At 37.8% G+C, this 11,746-nt stretch overlaps 1 non-coding gene across 1 annotated transcript; it reads right to left on the bottom strand.

Moving 5' to 3' along the window:
* Window positions 1-11,257: 11,257 nt before the first annotated feature.
* On the bottom strand, window positions 11,258-11,364 carry LOC141669191 (small nucleolar RNA R71). The gene has a single exon (XR_012553482.1). It is a non-coding gene; the product is annotated as a small nucleolar RNA R71 (small nucleolar RNA).
* Window positions 11,365-11,746: the final 382 nt, after the last annotated feature.

Here is an 11,746-nt window from a genome sequence, read left to right as displayed (position 1 = left end):
AAAAGAAAATTTTTCCAAAGCTTAGAGTATTCCTTATAAATCAAAAATAAAGAAATTAAATAAACTCTTGCTTTGAAAAATCATATGCTACACAAAGCAAATTTATAATGCAGAAACTTTCACTCACACTAGCGTACAATCATTGAATATATTTTCATTTGACTTTAATATTATACCCAATCCACAAATAATATTACATAAAATGCCGGTCGTAACAAATTAAATCATCAACGGATGTTCTGAAAGTCGACGGATGATCATATGAAGAATTCAAACAGGAGTTGAACAGTGAAAGCTGACACAGAGCCGTCGAGATGTATACAAACACACTGTGGAAGCCCATTAACTGGGTAATAGAGGACGAAAAGCAGCAAAGCTTAAGACTGTTAGATTTTATATTTGTTCAGTCTTTTTGACTTTGTAATCTTGGTATTATATAAACCAAGAGAGTAGCAAATAGAAAAATAACTGAGATAGCTGAGAAACTCAAAAACAGAGAAATTTATGTAAGCAGAATCATTAGCATTTCCTGAATTCTCTGCAGTTCCATTTGTAAGCAGCTGTGAGCATTTCTGCACACAGAGTTCTCTCGATATATTATATATATCTCTGGTGGAATTGTTTAAATCCATCAGAAAGTTTTTAAAGACTCTTGTTTTTAATTACTTATGTTTTGATTCAATTAAGCTTACATTCCTCATTGTGCTAATCAAAAAAAATATATCTATAATTGAGTTGAACATTTTTATTTCAAGAAAAAGGTTCAAGAATTCCATTCAACCCCCTTCTGTAATTCTTGCTATATTGTTAAGGGACTAACAATTGGTATCAGAGCAAGCTCTTAATCTACAAAGAGTTTAAAGATCAAAACAATTCAGCAAGATGAACAAGAAAGATGTTGGAGTCAAGATTCCTTTTCTTGATAAAGATAATTACCATCATTGGAAGGTAAAGATGCATCTTCACTTTCTCAAGATGAGGCCTATGTGGAATGCAAAGAAAGAGGCCCTCATGTTCCAATGAGAGCTGCAACAGGAAATGAGCCATCTGTTCCAAAGCCAAGGCACGAAAGGTCTGACCGTGATATTGAACAAGTCAGGAAGGATAAAAAGGCCATGAACATTCTGTTCAATGGAGTCGATGCAGACATGTTTGATAATATTATCAACTGCAAAACTGCCAAAGAAGTTTGGGACACAATACAGATAATTTGTGATGGCACTGAGCAAGTAAGAGAAAATAAAATACAGCTCCTGATTCAGCAATATGAGCATTTTCACAATGAAGAAAGTGAGTCACTCACTGACATTTTTAGTAGATTCCAAAAACTACTGAATGCTCTTATGTTGCATGGAAGAGTCTATCAGACTAAAGACTCCAATCTGAAATTTCTCAGATCTCTTCCAAATGAATGGAAACCAATGACAGTCTCATTGAGAAACTCACAAGATTATAAGGAGTTTACTTTGGAGAGATTGTATGGCATTCTGAAGACCTATGAGCTTGAGATAGAGCAGGATGAAAGAATGGAGAGAGGAAAGAAGAAAGGAGGATCCATTGCACTAATTGCTGATCTGGAAAAGGAGAAGGAAATGAAGATGGAAGCTGTAGAATCAACTTCAAAGGTCTGTGAGAATAAGGGTAAGGGGCTAACTGCAAAAAGTTAAGATTCATTAAGCCAAGATGACATGGAGGACATTGATGAGCACCTAGCATTTCTTTCAAGAAGATTTGCCAAGCTCAAGTTTAAGAAGAACTTTGGAGTAGCCAAGCCAAATAGAAACATGGTGGATAAGTCAAAATTCAAATGTTTCAAATATGGCTTGGCAGGGCATTTTGCAAATGAGTGTAGAAAGTCAGATTCCAGTAAGAAAAGGTTTGAGTCTGTGGATTATAAGCAAAAATACTTTGATCTACTCAAACAAAAGGAAAGGGCTTTTATTACACAAGAGAATGACTGGGCAGCTGATGGTTAAATAAAAATGAAGATGTCAGCTATGTCAATCTATCCCTAATGGCCAAGTCTGATGAAACAGAGACAAGTTCCTCAAGCAATCAGGTAATCACTACAAACCTTGCACATTTATCTAAAGCTGAGTGTAATGATGCAATAAATGACATGTCTACGAAATTGTATCATTTGCGTGTTACACTTAAGTCTCTCACTAAAGAAAATGCTAAAATCAAAGAAAACAACTTATTTTTAAGTGAGAGGAATAATGTGCTTGAGTCTCAGTTTGTTGAGTTTGAAAAACTAAAAATTGAGTGTAAGATTGCCAAGGAGGAATTAACTGAGTCCTTGAAAAAGGAAGAAATTTTGAAGAAGCAGCTCGAGCGTGAACAAGAGGTGATTAAAGCATGGAAAACATCCAGGGATGTTCATGCTCAAATCACCAAATTTCAAGGAATTGAGTCTTTTTGTGATGAAGCCTGGAAAAAGAATAAAGAGAAACAAAAACCTATTTTGGTAAATGGGTTGCTGATAGATGTAGACTCGACGGATGATGAGGACTATCCGTCGGATAACAAAAAGTGTTATCCGTCGAATGATAAAAATCCTCATCCGTCGGCTGTAAGCAAACCCATTAGCAAAGCCAAATTAATCAAGCTAAATGATAAGTATGGGTCTATTTCCAAGAACTTTGTTTCAGGAGAGTCAAGTCAAGCTAAGAAAGGGAAAAAGGCTAATATTGGTCACATGACTGTCAAACAGTTAAGTGACACACTTGAGAAAATAGAGGTAAAAACAGATACTAAAAAGAAAAACAATAGGAATGGTAAAGTAGGGATTAACAAACACAATAACTACACACCTGATAAATATGCCCCTAGAAAAATCTGTGTCAAGTGTGGTAGTGTAAATTATTTGTCTGTTAATTACAAATCTGCCATGCCTACTCCCATGTCTGTTCAGCCTCAATTTCCCAACATGAATGCCATGCCTCCCATGCCTGTTAATGCTATGCCTACACAGAACATGAATGCAAAGTTTGCTAATATGCCATTTGCACCTAATCCATATTATGCTGCATACAATATGCCTCAAATGCCATTTAGCATGCCTTACTGGAATAACATGTTTGCACCAAGCATGTCATTTCCTGTTAGCCATAATATACATGATAATTCTGTTGCATTAAATAATTTCAAAGGCCCAACCCAAATGACTAAGGAAGAATCTGAAATTCCTAAGCCAACTGAGTTAAGACCTAAGAAACAGAAGAAGAAAGCTAACAAGGCAGGACCCAATGAAACTTGGGTACCAAAATCAACTTGATTTGATTTTGATGTGTGCAGGGAAACAGAAAGAATCTTTGGTACTTGGATAGTGGCTGTTCAAGACACATGACTGGTGATTCTACCTTGCTCACAGAGTTTAAGGAGAGAGCTGGCCTAAGTATTACTTTTGGAGATGACAGCAAAGGTTATACTGTGGGATATGGCTTGATTTCAAAGGACAATGTCATCATTGAAGAGGTTACCTTAGTGGATGGTCTCAAACACAATATGTTGAGTATCAGCCAGCTTTGTGACAAAGGCAACTCAGTAACCTTCAATAAAGAAGCCTGTGTTGTGACTAACAATCAAAACAACAAAGTGGTTCTCACTGGTGTGAGAAGAGGAAATGTGTACCTAGCCGACTTCAACTCAACTAAAGCAGAATCTGTAACTTGTCTTCTCAGTAAAGCAAGTCAAGATGAAAGTTGGCTATGGCACAAGAAGCTATCCCATTTAAACTTCAAGACCATGAATGAGCTGGTAAAGAAAGAACTAGTAAGAGGCATTCCTCTAGTGGAGTTTACAAAGGATGGACTGTGTGATGCCTGCCAAAAAGGGAAGCAGATCAAAGCATCATTCAGGAAGAAACTTGATTCAGCAGTTGAAGAGCCTCTGCAACTGCTTCACATGGATTTGTTTGGACCAATCAATGTATTGTCAATTTCAAAGAAAAGATTTTGCCTAGTAATTGTAGATGATTTCTCAAAGTTCTCTTGGACATATTTCCTAAAGTCTAAAGATGAGGCTAGTGAAATCATCATCAATCACATAAGGCAAGTTAACAATCATCCTGATTTCAAAGTTAGAAGAATCAGGAGTGATAATGGAACTGAGTTCAAGAACTATGTCATGAGAGCATTTTGTGAGGAAAATGGGATCTTGCATGAGTTTTCAGCAGCAAGGACTCCACAATAGAATGGAGTAGTGGAAAGAAAGAACAGATCTCTTATTGAAGCTGCAAGGACAATGCTTGAAGAATCAAAATTACCAACATATTTCTGGGCTGAAGCTGTAAACACTGCATGCTACACTCAGAACATCTCTCTGATTAATCAAGCAAGATGCATGACTCCTTATCAATTGTTCAAGAACAAGAAGACAACTCTAAACTTTCTTCATGTCTTTGACTGTAAATGCTATATTCTGAGAAATCAAACTGATCAAAATGGGAAGTTTGACACTAAAGCAGATGAAGGAATTTTTGTTGGATATGTTGTTGGTAAAGCATATAGAGTCTACAATCTAAGAACCAACATTGTTATGGAATCTATACATGTTGTGTTTGATGATAAAAAGATTGAAGGACTGAAAGATGGAGATTACCATGGGATCCTCAAATTCGACAATGTTGAGATGGTCAGTGATGGAAGTGATGATGAGAGTGATCAAGAAACAGTGTCTAAGGATAATGCAGACAAATCTACCACCAATGAAGCACAAAACTCAACATCCGTCGAGTTACAAAATGCTTCATCCGTCGGAAGGCAATCTGTGTTATCTGTCGGTAGACAACCTGCCTCATCCGTCGGTACTCAAAATTCACCATCCGTCGGGTTATCAAAATGAGTAGGAAGTCAAGGCAGATCACCCATAGAAAGTACCCCTTTCTCAAATCAAAGATCCACAAACTCAGGGGGAGTTTCTAGCAATCAAAACTCAATCACACATCAAGACAACATTGAGGTCTCTTCATCTAGAGCTAATCTACCTCAACCAAGGAAATGGACAAAAGATCACCCCTTTGAACTGATTATTGGTGATGTTTCTTCTAGAGTTCAAACAAGAAGAGCAACTCAGGAAGAATGTCTATACAGCAGCTTTCTGTCAAAGGAAGAACCAAAGAAGGTAGAAGAAGCGTTGTTAGATCCTGATTGGATTTTAGCTATGCAGGAGGAGCTAAACCAATTTGAAAGGAATAAAGTTTGGAAGCTGGTACCCAAGCCTAAAGGAAAGAATCCAATAGACACCAAATGGGTATTCAGAAACAAGATGGATGAAAATGGCATAGTAGTAAGGAACAAAGCCAGATTGGTTGCTAAAGGCTATTGCCAGCAAGAAGGAATATATTTTGATGAAACATTTGCTCCTGTTGCAAGACTTGAAGCCATCAGAATCTTCTTAGCCTATGCAGCCCATGCCAATTTCAAGGTCTATCAAATGGATGTCAAAAGTGCCTTTCTGAATGGAGATTTGGAGGAAGAAGTGTATGTTAGTCAACCTCCTGGCTTTGAAGATCCAAATTTTCCAGAGTATGTCTATTATCTACTGAAAGCACTTTATGGACTGAAGCAAGCACCTAGAGCCTGGTATGACACTTTATCAAAGTTCCTTTTGGAAAATCACTTCACAAGAGGTACTGTAGATAAAACTTTATTTTTCAGAAATGTTAATGGCTCTAGCATACTTGTTCAAATTTATGTAGATGATATTATTTTTGGCTCTACAGATGAGAAACTTTGTAAAAAGTTTGCCAAACTGATGCAAAGTAAGTATGAAATGAGTATGATGGGAGAACTAACTTACTTTCTTGGTTTACAAGTTAAGCAAGTTAGTGATGGAATATTCATTAGTCAAACTAAATATATTTTTGATCTTTTAAAGAAGTTTGATCTAATGGATTGCACATCTGCAAAAACTCCCATGGCCACTGCAACTAAGCTTGAACTAAACACTACTGAAAAGTCTGTGGATATTTCAAGCTATAGAGGCATGGTTGGCTCACTTCTGTACTTAACAGCTAGTAGGCCAGATATAATGTTTGCTACATGTTTATGTGCTAGATTTCAGGCTGATCCTAGAGAGTCTCACTTGATAGCTATTAGAAGAATTTTCAGATATCTCAAGGGAACACCAAAACTTGGCATTTGGTATCCTAGAGATTCTTGTTTTGATCTAACTGGTTATTCAGATGCAGATTATGCAGGTTGCAGAATTGACAGAAAAAGCACAACATGAACTTGTCAATTTCTAGGAAACAAGCTTGTGTCCTTGTTTAGTAAAAAGCAAAATTTAGTTTCTACTTCTACAGCTGAAGCCGAATATATTGCTGCTGGCAGTTGCTCTGCACAGATTTTATGGATGAAAAATCAATTGCTAGACTATGGTTTCCAAGTTGAGAGGATTCCTATTTTCTGTGATAACACAAGTGCAATTGCCATCACTGAAAATCCAGTGCAACATTCAAGGACAAAACACATAGACATCAAGTACCATTTCATAAGGGAACATGTAATGAATGGTACTGTAGAGTTATATTTTGTTCCAAGTGAGAAGCAACTTGCAGATATCTTTACCAAGCCACTGGATGAATCCACCTTTTCTAGGTTGGTAAGTGAGTTAGGTATGCTTAATTACTCTTGAATTTATCTGAGTTATTTTGCAAGTTGAATAGTAGCCAGAAATTTTTAGTAATGGATGAAATTTTGGCTAAGTCAAAATTTGCATCTCGACGGATGACCATTATCCATCGAGTTGAGTCATCCGTCGATATACTATTTGCAAATAAAAATCAATTACTTTTCTGGAACCTTTTAAAACTCGACGGATAACAGTTTATTCTCATCCGTCGAAGTGTCTAAATCTTAACCGTTAATTCCCTGAACATTATCCATCGAGTATACTTACAGTTTGTAAGTATTACACGACGGATAATGGGTGGAATTTTTACAGTTTATTTTTAAACGGCTATTTTAGGCAATTTCTATTGGGTAATTTACTTTTCTTTATTATTTTCATCCGTTGTTTTTGAGATAGTATAAAAGCTTATTTCATTCCAATTATTTTCTTTTATCATTCTCAAATTCAACTGCTTTTATTTTATTCCCTCTCGAGCAAATATCCTCGTTCTCTTCAAGCTTTCACTCTCTAACAGTGGCACCTGTAGTAAAGATTATGTCTCAGACTGGGTTCATTTATGAGAAGAACAACTTCACTGCTTTGGTCAATAAGGGTATTCAGCAATCAGAAGACTATCACAAGATGATGGACTTCGTGAAGAACTGCAAGTTAAGTTATGCCATGCTTGAATCACCCACAATTTTCTGTGAAGTTGTTGAAGAGATGTGGACCTCTGCAATCTATAACTCTACTGACAAAACCATCACTCTAACTATCAAAGGTAATGAGTTCTGTATCAATAGTGATATGATAAAAGCATGTTTCAAAATTCCTGATGATAATGTAACTTTACCACACACTGACACTGATATTATCAATATGCTTAATTCCATGCATTATGCACTTCCTACTACTAAGCTAAGTGATATTAGAAGATTAGGTCTTAGGAAGGAATGAAGTTTCATGTGTGATGTTGTGACTAAAGTTTTCTCTGGAAAAATCAGTAATTTTGATTCTGTGAACATTTCCATGCTTAACATGCTATACATGCTGATTACAGATAAATTTTACAATTTTAGTGACCTTGTCTTGTATGAGTTAGGTTTTAAACTAGGTGAGTTAGCCAAAAGGGGAAAGAATGTATATTATGCTAGATTTTTTATGCTATTGGCTAACCATCTTTGTCAAGAGATTGTACTTGAGAACCCAAATAACAAATTAGCTTGTTGGGTTCAAGAGAGAAGAATCATTGCAGATTTGAACAGAGCCAACCATCATAGGGATGTGCCAATGTTCTACTTTCCTGTAATGCAGACACCTCAAGTAAGTAAGGTAAGTTCATCTATACCCTCAACTATTCCAATCTCCTCAATTTCTTTGAGTTCAGGATTAGCTATGGCAACTGTGACAATGACCAAATAGTTGCCTACCAAAGCTGCCAAAACAACTATAATTTCCAAATCCAAGTCAAAGAAAACCCCCTCTGGTATCTCTCAAAAGGTACCAGTTGAAAAATCTACCAAAGCCAAAGAGGGGAGTGTGAAGGAGGGTCAGTTAGGTGAGAGAAGGGGTGAACATCAAAGAAACCCCAAGGAGAAGGTTGGAAAGTTGAGTGAATCCCAGCCTAGCCACACTGCAGTTTCCCAACAAACTGCAGTGCTTAAAAAGGACAAAAGCTCACTTCTAGCTGCATCCTCCCAAAAGGATGTGGCTATTGAACAAAGCTCTCAGCCAAGAGCTCAGGCCAAAAGGGTTAGGGACACAAGCTCACCCCAAACTTACACAAGAAAGAAGAAATCCAAAACAACTGGGGATGCACAGGGCTCACACACAGTGCAAACTGGTGCTAAAGACACGGTCCCTGTACTTTCTCAAATTCAGATTGATGTGGCTCCAATAAATGTGGAGTCACAGCCAAAATCTCTTATAATAGAAGCCTCTGAAACACCTTACTCACCAACAAACTCTCTGGAAGTGGATATGATAAACACTTCAATTCCTGATTCCCCTTCTTTAACTCTGTTGGGGAAGCCAAAATCTAGTGCAAGTGAGCATCATCTTTTAAATGATTTGTTGGCTCACTTGCCAATTCTTTCAGATACTATTGTGATATATGTGCCTCAAATAACTTCAATCAACACAGAGTCAACAATAGTTTCTCTTCCCACCTCATTCATTTCTACTCTCTCGATGGATATTGCTCATCCGTCGAGTAGTGATTGTATCCCGATGGATAAGCTTAACAACAGTTATCCGTCGGATAGCTTTACCACTCACCCGATGGATATCACTTATCCGTCGAGTGTCTCTGCACAACTTCAAACTTCAATTATTTCTAGTGCAGAAGATTTAGTGGTAATACAGTCACTCTTAGGACTGAGAGAGGAGAGTGCATTGAGTGAGAGGCTGGGTTGCTAGCAGGAAAAAGGAGAGGAAAAGAGTGAATCTCAGCAATCCATTTATTCAGGATTGGCAAAAGTGAGTGAGAGGAATCCCACCTTAGTAGGTGAAGGTGAGGGTGTGAGGGTGGGGAGCTGATAAGTGGCATTTTATACCACTTAGAACATCTTAAAATGGCTTAAATTGGTGCCTTGAAATCAAGTATTTTGTGTATTTGATGCATTTTTCTAGTGTTTGTGCATTTCAGGGTATTAGTTGCATTTCAGAGGAGTAATCATCAAGAATAAGCCTTGGCATGTGTTCACCATTGCGAGAAGAAGGAAAGGGGCAGATTACGGCGAAGAAATGGAGCAAACTCAGGAAAAATCCAGTAGGGTCCTGAGCGCCCGCTCAGCAGCTGAGCGGCCGCGCAGAAAGCTGAGCGCCCGCTCAGCTATGCTGAGAGGCCGCGCAGGGTCGGGAAATTAAATAAATTATTTTAGACTTCTACTTCTGTTTGGCTTCCAAGTTCTATGTAATCTGAGTTTTATGGGACTATTATATAAGTAGATTTGGAGACGTTTCCACGAGGTTGAATCGTTGTATTAAGCAAGGAGCAAAGGAGAAAAGGAAGAAGACCGTTTTAGCACACAGCAATGAAGAGGAAGCATATTTTCTTGTGATTCTTATTTCGTTATAACGTTGGATGCTAGTTTTCTTACTTTCAACCTAATTACTCGTGTGACGTACTCTGATTTAATATAATTAGTTTAGTTATTATTCTCTTATGTTTGTTTATCATGATTTCATATGAACCCATGATGATGATAAGTGCTATTATGGGCTAATCGTGATCATGGGGTCGTAACGGATTTACTATGGAATTCTTTAGTTAATTGTTTAATACCTTAGTGTGTGATGATTGTATGATATATAGTATTGGTTGTTTGTATTCGTCTTATGTTCGTCGCGAACATATATGATAGGGTGTTAATCTCTTATGAAGCGACGGTGGATCTTGAGATTTAGAACTTGCCATGCTAGCATAGGTTCATGTATGATGTGCATGATTAGTGGGTACTCTAACAGTTTTATTCGCCCTGTGTAATCAAAAGGAATAACTTGTGCTTAAATCGTTATGTTGTCAATGTCTGTAGACATATAGGAACTCAACATAATTGATGCCTATTCAACTTCTATCTTAATTGTGGATGCTTGGTAGAATGGTATTAGTACAATGAAAGTTGGCTTTTATCAGTTTCGTGTTATTCGATTAATATCATCATTGTTGCATGCTAAGGGTAATAACAATAACTATTGAAGGAAGTAGTAATGAAGTTGTGATCTCATGAGTGTTTTAACATTGTTAATTGAAGTGTTATTTAAGTGATTAATTAAGTAATTAATTGTAGTTAATATTAGTCAACAATTCTAAGTGTTAGTGTCTTAACATTGAGAAGTAATCATACCTTGGTGCGTGAGTTTAATTAAACAATAATTAGTCTGAGTCTCTGTGGGAACGAACTAGAAAGTATTATATATTACTTGTGAACGCGTATACTTGCGTGTATTATTAGCGCGTGTTTCCACCCTAATAAGTTTTTGGCGCCGCTGCCGGGGACTCGGCATATTTGTTTAGTTTATGTACTTACCATCATTGGTCGTTAGGACTCAGTGATTAGGACGTAGTTGTTACTTATTGTTTTTGGTTGTGTTTCAGGTACTTTAGCGAGCGTTTATGCAAAATCGTTCTCGTACTCGCAAGAGGACTTTAGATACAGCTAAGGAGACAGACGAAGTTCTTGATATCCCAGAGAAGATAGATTTTGAAGATTCGGATTCAGGAACTGAGCAGAATGAACCAGTAATCATGGGTGATCGTATTGTTCAGGCTGATCCAGCTCTTATGGACTTTTCTCGGCCTAAAATTGATGATATTCAGTCAAGCATTCTTCATCTGGCTATTCAAGCTAACACCTTTGAAATCAAGCCGGGCACTATTCAGATGGTGCATAATTCTGTTTCTTTTGGAGGAGCTGCGACTGAAGACCCCAACATGCACATAAGGAATTTTGTCGAGATCTGCAGCACTTTCAAGTATAATGGCGTGACTGATGAGGCTATCAAGCTGAGGTTTTTCCCATTCTCACTGAGGGACAAAGCTAAGGACTGGTTACATTCTGAACCAGCTGGGTCCATCACTACTTGGAAAGATCTTGCGCAAAAGTTTCTGGTGATGTTTTATCTGATGGCAAAGACTGCTACTATGAGGAGTGCTCTTACTCAGTTTGCGCAGCAACCTACAGAATCTATGTGCGAAGCTTGGGAACGCTACAAGGAAATGTTGAGAAAGTGTCCACATCATGGAATGCCCAATTGGATGGTGATCACTGGTTTTTATAATAGTTTGGGGGCCCAATCTCGGCCCAAGCTCGATGCAGCAGCTGGAGGCGCCTTATGGGCCAAAAGCTACACTGAGGCTTATAATCTTATCGAGACTATGGCTGCAAATGAGCATCAAAACCCAACTCAGAGGATGATGCCTGGGAAGGTAGCAGGTATTCTGGAAGTCGATGCAGCCACCGCTATTACAGCGCAGCTTCAAGCGCTGTCGATGAAGGTTGATTCTCTAGCTACATATGGAGTTAATCAAATAGCTATGGTCTGTGAGCTTTGTGCAGGTTCTCATGCTACGGATCAGTGTTCTCTTGTCAACGAATCTTTTCAGTATGTGAATAATTATCAGCGACAA

Source organism: Apium graveolens, chromosome 6 (assembly GCF_009905375.1).
Source record: "Apium graveolens cultivar Ventura chromosome 6, ASM990537v1, whole genome shotgun sequence".
In the NCBI taxonomy this organism is placed as follows: Eukaryota; Viridiplantae; Streptophyta; class Magnoliopsida; order Apiales; family Apiaceae; genus Apium; species Apium graveolens.
Note: the sequence above shows the minus strand (reverse complement) of the source record. Positions and strands in the feature narration are given on the sequence as shown.